Here is a 14,611-nt window from a genome sequence, read left to right as displayed (position 1 = left end):
ATAAGCTGTCAGAGCGAAGCAGCGGCTCCGTGGAGCGGCAGAAAGGTGGAAGCGCCGGAGGACGCCTATGATGTTTAGACTTCCACAGGGCCCAAGGTCAAACTCAACCCTGCATCTGGCCAGCCATCTGCTCTCTGCAGCCGGCCCGACAGAGCCTGTCACCACCAGCCCTGCGTCCAGCGTTGTGGGATGTGTCTTGATCTCTAAGGGATATCTGGGCAGACAGGGGGCATGAGTAAACCTTGCACAGGTGCGCTGTGATTCATGCGTGTTTCCAGCAGATTTTTTACCACTCTTCATGTCAAGTCTCCCGTCTCATCTGTTTTGTCTTCTCTTAAGTGATCTCTCTCTGATTCCGTCATCTGCTTGTTTCTCTTTTCTGAAGTGTTTGAAAATCTGCCCACCTCCCTTTTACCCTCTCCAACTGTGATACTTTTCTATCGTTTGTCGCCTGCTCGCCGTGAGACTTGATTTAAACAGATTGTCTAACAGACTGTCAGATGTTTCTTTTAAATTATATTTGTAGTCTTCGGAAAATTGACAGACGTTGTCCCCCACGCGACAGCCTCGGGTGAATAGTCCAGCCAAAATAATGAAGTTGGATGATATTTCAATTTTCTGTCAAATCAAGTCATTGTCCTTCAGATGGGCTCAACCCTACTTCGCCAAGCAAATTTCAACAAAAGAGCAGGACGTGAGGAGAAAACAGAACAAACCGTTCAAGTGACTTCGATCAGTTCAACAAACTTCATGCCATAGATTCTTACCTCCAAAGATGATCCAATGAGACAGCAGGACTGCAGTCAGGTGATTAAGCTGAGGGTAAAGTGTTGGACCCCTTAAGTAAGTTGTGACATTCCACAGCAGACCTAAGAACAAAGACAAATATTTATAAAACTTGAGCTTACCAAAACACTTTTTGCAATAATAATAAATGATAATAATAATAATAATAATAATAATAATAATAATAATAATAATAAAGTTTACTCCTAAAATTTACTAGTTTTGCATGTTTGGGCTCAGTAAAGGTTTTTTACATTTTTATTCATGACGAAGATTTACCGCTGATTATAGAACCAGTATAGTCTGGGAAGAATGTGAAAAAATCTTTAGTTACCTGAAATTAGCAATGGGGGGCCAAAACGTTAAGAAAACATGACAGCCATAGAAAACACCAAAAAATGCAAGAAAGTCTGTTGCGCCTGAAGAACATCTTCTCATCTATTGTCTCCACAGACAAACAAATGAGGCGTTTTCATTCATAAACGTCTGTTTGTGTGATCTGCACATACTAGTCAATGAAGCTATAGACTGTCATCTCAGGACTGTGACACTTAGACACAGAGCCAAAACTAACAGAACAAGTGCTCAGAGAAAACAATGTCTTCGCTGAGAAGATGATGAAGGCGCTTTTCACTTAACATTCATTATAGGCAGATTTCTAACCAAATCTCTACAAATCCCTCATCGGAAGCTGCCCAAATCTCAGGGCATCTCAGAGCGCAATCTGCTCTTCCAATCTGCCGCGTGAGAATGAGACACTAGCTCAAGCCAGCTCCTTACTGACAGCACCAGAGTCTTCACAAATCTCCCGTCTCACCGCCTGTCTCCGCTGCATTTCCTTATTCTCTTGGTCAGTCCGTCTGTCTCTCTTTATCTCCCTCCATGTCACTCTCGCTTTCGCTCCATGCACCTTATTCTCGGTCTGTCTCTCGGCCCAGTTTGCTTTGCATAAAGACAGTCTGCAGACACCGAGGAAATGCAGAACTCCAGCTGCCTGTATCACCAGAGAGTAATATGAATTACAAAAAAAGAGAAATTGATCTAATAACAGCCATGTTTAATATTGCAAAATGATCTTAAACTTGCAAATCCCCTTCAGGGCAATGTGAATTAGTTATGCTCATGCAGAGCAGCCTCTTAATTCGACGAATTCTGCACTACCTACTTTTGTTAAATGGCTTTCATATAGCTCAAGTAATAATGAACGACCTGAATGTGTGAAAGTGGAAATTATACAAACATTCAATATTTAGAAAGCATTTTGTCAGTCGTTGTTCTATTTAAAGTGAAAGTCAGAAGACCAGAATCACCTGGTCAGTGCCGGACAGAAATATTCTCTACATTTACGCTCAAAGCTTCTCAAAGCAAAAGACTGGTTTTGGGTGAAATCCAAAGCTCAGTGTGGAAAATCCAAGATAAAATCTGGCATTAAAATTGGTAGTTTGCTCAAAAATCTAAATTCTGCCATTATTTACTCCCTCTCATGCCGTTCCAAACCCATATGCTGTTTACTTTTTTCTGTGGAACATAAAAAAATTGAGATATTTTTGAAGAATCTTCACACGGGTCTTGATAGTGAGTCTGTTATGGATAAAATAGTCTTTAAAAAGTTGTCAATGAACTTGTGTGCTATATTTCAAGTCTTCAAGTCATTTTGTGAGGAACAGACATACATTTAGAATGTTATTCACAAACTCAATAATTCACTGGAACCAAATCACCAAGTTAGTTTTTAAGAAACGGATCAATTTCATTAGTTCATGAATCACACTTCTGAGCCAGTTCTTTCCACTATACTAACCCTTTCAATAAATCGAACAAAACAATTAATTCAGGAACACAACTGATTCCACTCAATCCATTCAATCATTCACGGTGGTTAACAACACACTGGAAGGGATTATTGAAGATTGTTACAAAAAATTTTTAATTGCACACAAAATTTTTGTATGACTTTAAAAGACCTGGAACATTATTCACATGTTTTATGGACTTTTATGGTGCTTTTCTTCTCAGTTTTTGCAAGAGGAGGTCACTATGAACAGTTTTTGTATGGAAACCTTCATTTTTTGAGTGAACTATTTTGTTAACATCCTGTTAATATTTGTCTTCATTAGCTTTTTTTTTTTTAAAGCATCATATATTCAAGTACAATGAACTCTGCACCTTCGGAGTCAGTACCACAAAGTACACCATGTCTGGATCGATGCAAAAAAATAAAATAAAATAAAGTCTGTACAGCTTAACCAGTGCTGAGGACCAAGAAACCTGATCTTAGATCAGCATTTCAACACAAGAATGTTTCTCCAAGCACAGTCCTTGTAAACCCATGGTCTGCAGCGAGCAGAATAAGAGTGGCATTCTGCCAACATTCCTCAAAGGCTTTTAAAGCACAAACACTGATAAGAACCCTGGCCAGCTGGTCACCCTTCACTCCTCAGAGTTCATGCCGAGGCTGTCAGGGAGGAAAGGGCTAACAGCTAAACCATCCATTCTGTACTTTTTCCAACACCTTCATCTAAAAAACCCCAGGTTTCAAAGTCAAAGTGTCCATGATGGTGATACTTTTTACATTACTTCAGCCAGGAGCGCATTGAATAGAATCATAGAAAAACAACTTAAGTGCATCAATAGGAGTATATTTAGAGGTTTCGTGATGTTTTTTAGGAGTTCAGCCAGAGCCGTTAGTCCATTTTGAGACAAGACCAATGTTTTTTTTTTCCATGGTAAAATGCAGTAGAAACAAACATGAGTCTTGTACCACCATGGACTTTAGTATACAATTGAAGTTCCGTTTAAAAAGAAAAACAGCAATATTAAAATTAAATGTATGCATTTAGCAGACGCTTTTATCCAAAGCGACTTACAGTGCATTCAGGATATCAATTTTAACCTATCATGTGTCCCCAGGGAATCGAACCCCCAACCTTGCCCTTGATAACGCAATGCTCTACTAACTGAGCTATAGAAACACATGTTACATTATCCAAATGACTTTTACATAAACCAAACACGTGCAATTGCAATCGGCCATTTTTCAGAACTCAATCTGCTTTGAAACTTTTACCTATAAGCTTTTTAAAATGGGCATGTGGTCATTCAAAAAGAATCTCACCCAAGTCTAAATTTATATCTGAAAGAGAGAGAGAGAGAAAAAAAATTAGAAAAAAAAGGAACATGCTGGAAACGTTTACAACAAAACAAATCTGAGTGAGCCATAGGCAGCGTTCCAGCATCTGTGCGCTTAGATTAACTGGAGAGAGAGATTTTATTACTCTAGTTTGGCTTAGTCTTATTTGAAAACTTTTACAGCTCTGTACTCAAGTATCGCTGCTTATTTTAAATCACCCTCTAATAAATACAGCATACATTTAACTTTGCATTTCACTGCAAATGCTCACTTTTGGCTTCGCCTTATAGCATCTATTTAAAGACACAAACCAAATCCTTCCAAACCGCACAAACTGAGTTTCGCCCAAGCCGAGGGAAGTTCCTAAAAGGAACACGTGATTCGCTGAGCTGTTGGAGTTTGATTAAGTCAGAGTGCCTGAGGCGCGAGGTCTCATCATCCCAGATAAATCTCTGGAGAGAGATGATCACTGGGGAGTATTACTAAAGATAAACAATGCATGGACATCATCTCACCAAAACACACATCACAGGGAAACACACACACACACACACACACACACACACACACACAACACTCTACTAGAGGGTTGTGTGTCTAATGCTGAGACTACTTGCTTACTGAAATTTTGTCTAAATAAATGAAAACAATTAAACACTAAAAATCAGTGCTACATGCTACAAATAAACTTGCATTTTAAAACATTACAAATGTACAAAACGAAAATGGATATTAATTTTGAGATTTGCTAAATATTACATTTAAGCGGTAATACATTACTGTTTATAAAGACTATGAAAACGACAAAGGTAAAAATGTAGAAATAAAGATGAACAATAAAATATCCATTATCAACCAATGCTGATAAACTAAAAATAACTTCTCTATGGATAACTGCCTATATCATGCATCCCTATACTTGTCTTAAGAAACTTTAGTGAGACGATCGCGGATCTTCTCCAGAGCAAAAGGTTCAAATCTCAAAACAGTCAAACATCCCATCCATTGATGATTCAGAACACTTTTTTAGACCTTTACCACCTTTTGCCAGGAATTACTTGGCAGAAGTAGTTTCCGTTTACTAAAAAAAGCAGAGATGTAGGTCAGGATTCAGTTTCAGCCCAGTTGATGCCAGACCACCATATCCCCCTCTTCTTTCCTCTTAGAGTGAAACGAGTGGACCCTGGGCATCTTCCACCTTCAACTTCCCTCTGGAAGAAAAATCAATGGCTTTGGTTTTCAGGACACACTGCTCCTGCTTAACCCTTGACCTTTCGACCCAGTCGGACAGCGTCAAGGGGAATATGTAGAGCTTGTCTAAAAAGGGGCAAATGTTTTTAAAAGTATTTCCACTTAAAACACTACTGGGTGGTCCGATGCAATCTGGGTGGCAAATATGCCACCTTCAATTTCAGCAGAGATGAACATATTCCTTCAGCTGCTAACCTAAAATCACTATACACGCACTGCCTCGGTCTTTATCTCGCTCTTCTTATTTTATATAAGACCCACCAGGAGACTTACGACAGAATAATAGCGGTGGAAGCGATTCTGCTAAAGAAACACAATATTATTAAAGTGAAGTACAATCTGCCATTGTCCCCTTCCCATCTGCTGGTGGTGTGTGATATGAGAGATTTATAGAGCGGTTCAGCATGTTAGTTTAACTGATGGCGCATTCTGTGTGATAATAAGCTGTCGATCGTCACAGAGGAATGAGATTAGCTCTTCCCGTCTATCTACACGCTATTATCATGCTAATTGAGAAAGAACGGAAAAAAATAATAATCATCTAAATCTGAAAGCAGCATTGCTGTATCGCTGAGCGCTATGGTTAACTGTGAGCTTTGAGGGACACTTTGAATGGACACGTACTGTATGCTTCAGCCAGCAGTTAATTAACAGGGCACAAAAGGTAAAGTATCTGTCTAAAAGGTCTTGCCCATGTTGTGACCTCCAAAGCAGAGATATAGCAATTCCAAATTATTTTTTTCAAATTCTTACAAATATATTATGCTACCTACAGTATTTAGGGCTGTACAGTTACATAGAATAAAATCACATAAAGGATCTCCTGTTACAGCGGTCTCGGAGCTGAATGCTCCACACAAACTACAATTTGCTTATAAATGTGCCTTATAATGGGAGTTGATGTGCATTAATGTGCTTATAATGTGCATTCTGACATTTACAAATTTATACAAATAAATAACAACACTGGGTCACAGAAAAGGAAGAAATGACAGCAATATCTCAGATGAAATGATGTGCAAGTGAAGAATTTACAACAAACATTACCAATAAAATCTCTATATTCAATATATTATCACTTTTTTTTTTTAAATACAATATATCTAATTTACTTTATCATTTTTTACTCGTATATAGAATCCTTGAGTCAAGATGTTGAAAAAAATAATTATACTGCTATTTAAATTTTAATTAAATTTTACTTAATGCTAATACTGCTATTATTAATTAGACTTTTTATTTAAAAAAAGTTACTTTAGCAAATAAGATATAAATGCAAAAAAATTTCATTATTTTCAAAAATCCTCAAAAATATTTTATTTGTTGACCAAATCATGCAGCCATATATAGTATCCATTCAGTGAATTGGAAGGGAGGAATATTGCTGTGAAAGAGGGCTTCACGAATCAAATAAAAAAAAAAGACCTCAAAAGCCAACTAATACATTTGTAAGCCTATTTTTTCACCCTATATTCAAGCTCATATATTCGATGTGACACACACTGGGGAAGAAGTCCAGTTACTGTTAGTATATGATGATGAGATACACCGGAGATATTTTTAGGGGTCCTGTCTAGAGGGAGGTTTGAGTGGGATGGGGGGCAGACTTGATTATTTCATGGAGTCTTGAACGCCCCCCAGTAATATCCACTGTGATCACTATATGATGACACAAGGGACTGGAGAGTGAGAGAGAGTTTGAGAGAGAGAGACGGAGGAGAGACAATCTAGGTTTATGCCTGTAGTGAGAGATACATTAGGGGTAATATCAGTCTCTGTGGTTGAAATGTGTTTATGGAGAGTTGTTTTTCATACATCAGAGATTGCTCCGCAGGGATGAGCTGCAGGCCAACACGCAGATAATGTGAGAAAGCAATAAACTGAGATCAAATGAAGCAGCCTGGAAGCACTACACCAGAAATGTGTGTGTGTGCGTGTCTGTGGGAGAGAGATATTTGCTGGTACCTGTTATAATCACAAATAGCTTGAAAGGATAAAATACCAAAAAAGACTGTGATGTACACATGCATTTCCCTTCCCACATGCACAGATGAGTCATCATATGGTTAACAGGCGTTGGGACATACTTGAGGAATGTGAGGTGGTTATTAGCGAGCACTCTGGCTGAGAGCCAGGGGGGTTATTCTATACCCCTTCCTCAAGTCTCAATTCTGGCCCCCATGTCCACAGCCAGGCCTAAAAATAAACCCGGTCTCTAAAAGAGCGTTTGCAGAAATAGTGCAAGAGGGACGTCTGTTTCTAATCTGTAACTCGACAGGGTCCAAACCAAACCCAGGTTATCTGCACACGCTCACTGAAATTGGCTCAGACGTACAACGCAGATACGGAGCTTTAAACCTTCAGATCAGTCTCTTTCTGAGAACTGCACAAGAATGCCTTGGTAGTATCTACAAAGGTCATACTAGACTTTCTATTTATAGGGGATTGGAAATCGGAAGGATTCGAAAATGGCACCAGTGGTCACGCTAAATATACACTATAAAGTTCATGCTAAAACACACCTGAGGATAAATTACAAACACAGACCGGATGGCATGATGGTGTATACGGTGCAAGAGTAAATATACTTGCAGAGCTATCAGCAGGTACCACTGGTTGACATTATTTATATGTCAAGACATGGAGTTTTATTAAAGTCACCCAAAATTTTTTATTTTGATCACCCTCATGTTGTTCCAAACCTGTAAGAGTTTCTTTCCTATGTTGAACATAAAAGATATTTAAAGAACCAAACATTTCTTGGTTCCCATTGACTTCCACAGAAAGGAAACAAATACTATGGAAGTCAATGGGGGCCATCAACTGTTTGAGTCAGCATTCTTCAAAATATCTTCTTTTATCTTCTACATAAGAAAGAAACTCAAATAGGTTTGGAATGAGAGTGAGTAAACGATGACAAAATACATTTTTGTGTTAACTGTCCCTTTAAGGCATATGGCAGTGGTTAGCTATTTTTAAATGATAGATTTACTGTTCAAATATCAAGCCATTTTTGGATGAATGCCAGACTTGATTTCTTACGAATAATCTTATCTTTTGGTTTGCATCCATCAAGTTCCAAATGAATCAAACAAAATGAGAGCGGTTTCATTAATAACATTTCACTGGAATATCCAAAACCAGGCATGTTTGTTTATTATAAACCTTGTTATTTTTCTTAGAATTCCCAGTAAAACAAAAATACTCTGTATTTTTAAATACTACTGAAAATTTCAATGTATTAAAAATAAAATATCAGCTTTTCCAATATCATGCCTTTCCCAGAATTAACTTTCATCATGCTTTTCTCAGAACTATTTTTCTTGCGATTACTTTAAATCCGCTGGTCCCAAGGTGATTTATCAGTTGTTTTATAATTCCCAGCTAAATCTATGTGAACGTGGTTTTGAAGTTATTTTTACATTTTAAAAGTTATGTTGTGACTGGTTTATAATGTGCATTTTTTCATAGTGCAAAGACATTCATGCATTTTCCATGCAGATTTTCAAGGCCATTGTATACACATTAATATTTAATACAAATATATCTTTAAAATCATATCTACAATTACTTATACCAAGATTCAATGTTTTAGTAATACCGCCGGCTCCGACACACACACAAAATAAATTTTGACTTCTGCAGTTAGTCCAGGTTGAGTGACGGGTGGTGTTGCACTACCTTGGGATTCCATGGCCTCTGTGAGAGGAAGAATCTCCTTATCTTCGGGCTGTAATTTCCTGCTCCGTTTCACTCTTTAGAGACATAAAAATTTTCATTTTAAAAACATGCAGTGAGGCAGACAAGTCATTTATCCAGCACTAAGTCCGATGAGCGCATTTCAGATGCTCTTTATGGCTGCCTATAAAAGTTAGAGCAAAACAAAACAAACAAACCTGAAACACTCAGAGACTCTTAAAGGTCACCGTCATGCCAATAATATAAAACACATATATAAAAGGTCTTTTTTCTTGCTTAGAGGCTGTCAATAATGCTGAACACCTGAGAATAAATGATTTAGCTCTGCTTTTGTTTGTCTGCGGTCTTGCTTGATGTTTGCATCTCTTCAGTGAGTTTACATGCTCCCATTTTGGGAGTTTGAGAGCTCTGTGAACTTTTCCGAAATAATCAGCAGATCCAGCAATAATTCCAAACACTGAGAATCTACAACCGATGACTCGATTAGTGAGGCTTATGGTTTTATCTTAGAAATGTACCAATTAGGGTTGGCCGATATACTGGTAGGCACAATTAACTGGTAGAAATTTGTCAATGGTTAGAGATTTTGGACCATCGTCTCCATCATGGTAACATGCTCATGTAACATTGCTGTGCTACTTGGTCACGAAAACCTATCGTTTACATGTGTTTTTAAACATTGCAGTTAAAAAATAAAATAAAAAAATCAGCCGTTGAAAAGCAATAAGCAGCGAAAGAGAACTAATTCCACTATATAAAGTATGTGAAGACGGGAGCTCAGAGCACTGGAGTATTGAACAGAGTTACATTTGCTGCTTTATAAGCCTTGAACAGTTAAATACACAAATAGCTCAGAAAGAAAACGCATGTAACAGACATTATATTGGATCCAGGTAGTTCTTAATGTGACAGCAGTCTGTTCCTGCTGTCTGTCATTCATATTAATCAAGCAACAAAAGAGAGAAAATCTCTGGCCTCTCTTGACTAAACCACTTTTGCAACTTTAACAAGAAATATAGATTTAAATTTACAAGAATATGCAGTGTTTTTATACATTTGATTACTTTATACAATGTAACATTTCTTATTTGCTGTACTATAGTTTTTTATTACCTATTGCTTGTAATTATTTTCTTATTCTTATTTAATCATTGACCGTTTACTGGTCTAGACACTGGTGACAAGAATTATGAAATGTCTCATTTTTATATCATAAGGACATGATTTAAAGCAAAAATAAATATACTGTGATATATACTGTTACTTTGAAATCAACTAGTAAAAACATAAAAATTCTCACTGATTCCAATAAGTCGATTTATTAATTGTACACAAACCATTTAGTTTCCACACATTATTTAGTCTAAATAATGTAAAAAGCACCTGAACCTGAAAAGCAGTCTAATTACCCAGGGCTTCCAGTTCAGGCAACCCTGCAACAGATTAGTTTAGTCTAAATAATGTAAGAGAGAAAAGCTACAAGTGAATTTAGACATAGTACCATTATTATTACAGTATAAAAATATATATTTAGAGATATACAAAAGATTACATTTAAAATTCATTAAAATATAAGTGTTATTTAGATTCATTTTAAATGAGCATTAGATGAGGGAAGGTTACAAAGTAATATCTAACCCCAAACAAAACAAAAAAGATCACAATATTAGATACAATACTGGATATGCAGTATTGTTTGCAATAAAATTCCCTCTTGGACAAATGTTCCCATCCGTTATGCTCAGTCTAGCGATTTTTGGACATAACAACCAGTCTTATGTAAACACCCCCTAAGAAACCCATCCAATAATCCAGCAGGTGAACCTGAAAGCAGTCTAATTACCCAGGGCTTCCAGTTCAGGCAACCCACAGATTAGTTGATTTTAAAAATGTGTAGTTTTGCACATTCCCAGGAGGAAACCACTCACTCTTCAAATCAGATTTCATCCGCTAAATTCATTAGAGGGTGATGAAAGCAACATAAATGGCTCCATAATAACCTATATCAGATTATCCATGTATGAACAGTGCTTTATCTTCCACCACAAGTAGGAAGAATGGTTAACATTACATCCTTCCTGAGGCATTCTGGGAAATAAACATATTATAAAGGAGTCCTGAGAGTTTAAAACCAGATTAGAAAGTTTAAGGCTCACAACAATTCCAGCACAAGCAGGTAATCAATGCAGAAGGAAGAGTTGTTCCATTATAAAGTGATTAAGAGATCATTTAAAGCACAATCTGGAGCAACCCCAAGCCCACCACCCTGGAGTGAGAATCAATATCCTGTATGTATGGGGAACAGTAATTAAAATGGAGAGCTGCAGTTTGCATTGCAGGTTGGGGAGGGAGAACGAGGTGGGCGGGGGGTGCTACATTTTCGGATGGCGGTTTGGGGAGGAAAGCCTGTGGATGTGAGCTCAGCTTTGAATTCTAGCATACCAATGTGACGAGTACAAAAAGGTGTCTGTGTAGAATCTGGAGGCTGAGGATATGGTTGAATATTCAAATGAGGCGACCGGGTAATCATGACTCCATAATCAGGTGGAAAGAAGAGTCGCTAGAAAAAAGAAATAATAAAAACAATGACACACTTCAGCGATTTCACACGGTTATCACTCAGTCTCCATTTAGCTCTCATTACTCAGCCCGCCTTACATTCTTAAAGATGACTTCTTTCCTCATGAATCACAATGTGTGCACGAGTACGTGATCCACATGGTGTATTTGTTTTCACAGAACTGACAAAAGAAATATAATGATATTCATTACATCTATAAGGTCACATTTTGACAGATAATAAAAATCAATATGGGTTTATAACTTTTTTTCAATGAAGGATGCACAATATATTGGTCATAGTCATTTTATTTATTGGTTTCTATATTTATAAGTATGTGCATACTCACTTGTACTAATGTTCACTGAACGTATTTAAAGACTATTTAATTAAACAAATCTCATTATGATCCATTATGTTTTGACATCTAAATTTACTACTGATGATTGATTTTAGCACTTTATTTTTTTAATTACATACCATAGAAAAATAAAACAAAATGAACAAAAAAATAGCTTTTTATAGTGGCCATTTATCAGTTAGCAGCCATAACATTTAATTTTATTCATAAATGTATTATTGAGGCACTTGTATTATTATAATTGATTAAACACAAATAAAAACATAAAATATTATTCCTGTAATTCCTATATCCACAAGTAACAACAACTTTTGACAGGAGAAACACAAATCGCTGTCATATTTATTTTGTCATGAAAGCCATCAAAGCAACAGAAAAAGCCGCATTGGACCTCATCAGACATCTGTTAGTGATCAGGATTTTCAGATCCACTTTGTCTTACCTACATGTAACTCATTACAAGCATGGAAATGAATGAAACATCATCTGCAGTGAACAAAGCTGTTGTACTCAGCAAGCGATCTGCCTTTTCTGCGTTTAATCTCTCTTAATTTGCAAACATATCTCTGTCTTTGTGTAGTGCCTGGACACACTCCATCTCAGCGTGCTTTGCAGGAGTGGCCAGTTCTCTGTCTCGCTCCATCTGTGGCTGCTGTGGTTCTGCGCGTGATGTTTGACAAGAGGTTAAAGTTTCCAAAAAATGGCTTACAAAGCTGCTGGAAGCCAGGCAGGCTGTCCAAGGGCAGAAGGGAGCTGAGGGCTGAGGCCTGTAGCTCGTCCAAAGTGACGTCCAATACACACTCGTCCTCTCTCAGTTTGCAGCACTCGTTTTATTTTTTACTGGGTTCAGTGCTTACTCACCCAGGCTTTATAGCCCAGCGCTAGCTCTTCTCTTAGTGACACCTCCAACAATTGGCCATTTTCCCCAGCTACACCACCATCAAGACTGTATTTTCAAATAAATAAATAAACATCTACACACAAAGTATCTACACATATTTTGAGACAAGTCAAGGACCAACCAATTTACGCTTCAATGAAAACTGAATTTCCATATTAAATAATAATATGATCTTATTAATACTGGATCATATTTTTTTGCTGGACTCTAATGGAAAAAAAATAAACAGGGTCCTTATGTACTATGAAGCTTTACGTAAAAAGCTTCAGAATTGTAAAACCATACACCAAAACCTGCAAGAAATGTCCAAATCCTATTCAGCAAGATTTTGCATACATGGCTACATCCCCACCGTGACTTTTGCCCAAAGCAATCATATACAATATGGAGCTAACAACACCTAGTTTTCCTATGCATAACCTCATCTTCATTTAACTTCCATATGCAAATTTCCAACCACGTAATGCTACAGTGTTTACTAGTAAAAAAACAGATGATAAATGCTGTGCTAATACTGCACATAATAATGGCAAATGTATTTTTTATAAATTCTGATATTTTCATGGAAAATCGCGTACACATTTCAATGTGTATTTTATGCATATATACACGGAACATTTATACACCATACCCCTGGTCTTACAGGATTTATTTGTTTCCTATACAAAAGGTATTATTTCTCCCAGTTTGAACTTTTAAAATGAATTCTCCTGAAATGAACATTGCCTATTTAATTTCACATCAATACAAGTGAATGACTCCTTAAACAGGGTATGGTATGTCTGTATAGACATTTGCTGGACAACTGGACCCCTCAATCTAAAAGTTTATCCAAAATGCATGCAATAATAATTTTTCCAAGCACTACATGGGCAATGAATCACTGACGGACAAGCAAGTCTAAGGGAAGCCTTGAACAGTTAAATACATACACCTGTACATGCCCATCTTTGCAAGTACTGTATCCTCATAAACACAGTAATTTAGGTCTTAAGTGAAAGCAAACAGCTGACAGATACCAAATTCAGCCATGCTACAGCCTGTTTTTTTTTTTTTTTTGTGCCATGATTTTTACTGTCCCAATCTGGCCACCCCATTAAAAATATCCTGGAGGCATAACAGCCTGCCTCAGACTAGAGTAAGAATAGAACTGGTACTTGGACTCTGCTGAACATTTCAACAGAATTACCTTAAGTGTGAATGTGTGACACATTAGAATCATCGACCACCAACAATTTGATAACAGTGTTTAGTACAACGACGCCATTCGTTACAGCAGATTACGGAGGCCTGGCAGAGATGCCACAACCTCTCAGCTGGAATCTTAAACCTGTAGGGCTATTTAGCATTTGTGCATTTGTATATAACGCCAGGACTCGCAACTTCAGGAGATGCTCATAATAGCTGGAACGCCACAAGTTGTACCCACCCAGAAGGAGGAGGCCAGGTTTGAAGGCCAAGGCCCACTGATCGCGCTGCCATGCTGGGGCTGGCTGCCCCGCAAGAGGGCTGCGTAATGGATGATGCCGAGGCCCTAGGTCTGACAGGTAATAATTCACTCCCCAGGGGTACGAGACCCCTCACTGGACTAAGGCAGCCAGGCAGGAACAACAGCTCTCATTCCATTGCACCCCAACAGCCTCGTAACCCTCCTCTCCAGGTACATCTTCCAGCTATTGGCTACGCCTGTTGCTACGGGTTACAACAATCAACATGAAATATGAGGGGCCATTATAGTGCAGAATGAACTCCCCAGAGTAACTAATTGAAAGTGATTCATTGTGTCTCACAGCCGGTCCAGAACAGGTACACAGTGGTTGTTTAGTCCGCATTTAAATGTAGAGAATGAATTGACTTGCATTTGTTCCATTCTAGAGTTTCAATCCATCATAAAAATGGCTATGAATAACTAAGGCAGGATAA

At 37.7% G+C, this 14,611-nt stretch overlaps 1 protein-coding gene across 6 annotated transcripts in view; it reads right to left on the bottom strand.

Moving 5' to 3' along the window:
• sema6e (sema domain, transmembrane domain (TM), and cytoplasmic domain, (semaphorin) 6E) overlaps positions 1-14,611 on the bottom strand; it is a 168,396-nt gene that overhangs the window by 150,329 nt on the left and 3,456 nt on the right. For 4 of the 6 annotated variants that reach the window (XM_052578289.1, XM_052578287.1, XM_052578291.1 and 1 more), the window contains exon 2: positions 768-869. The gene's annotated coding sequence lies outside the window, so the exon portion shown is untranslated. Of the gene's footprint in view, positions 1-767; positions 870-8,848; positions 8,923-14,611 lie in introns of all 6 variants that reach the window. The other 2 variants (XM_052578290.1, XM_052578288.1) reach the window with 1 other exon arrangement.

This window comes from Carassius gibelio, chromosome B16 (assembly GCF_023724105.1).
Source record: "Carassius gibelio isolate Cgi1373 ecotype wild population from Czech Republic chromosome B16, carGib1.2-hapl.c, whole genome shotgun sequence".
NCBI lineage: Eukaryota > Metazoa > Chordata > Actinopteri > Cypriniformes > Cyprinidae > Carassius > Carassius gibelio.
This window is presented reverse-complemented; position numbering and strand designations above follow the sequence as displayed.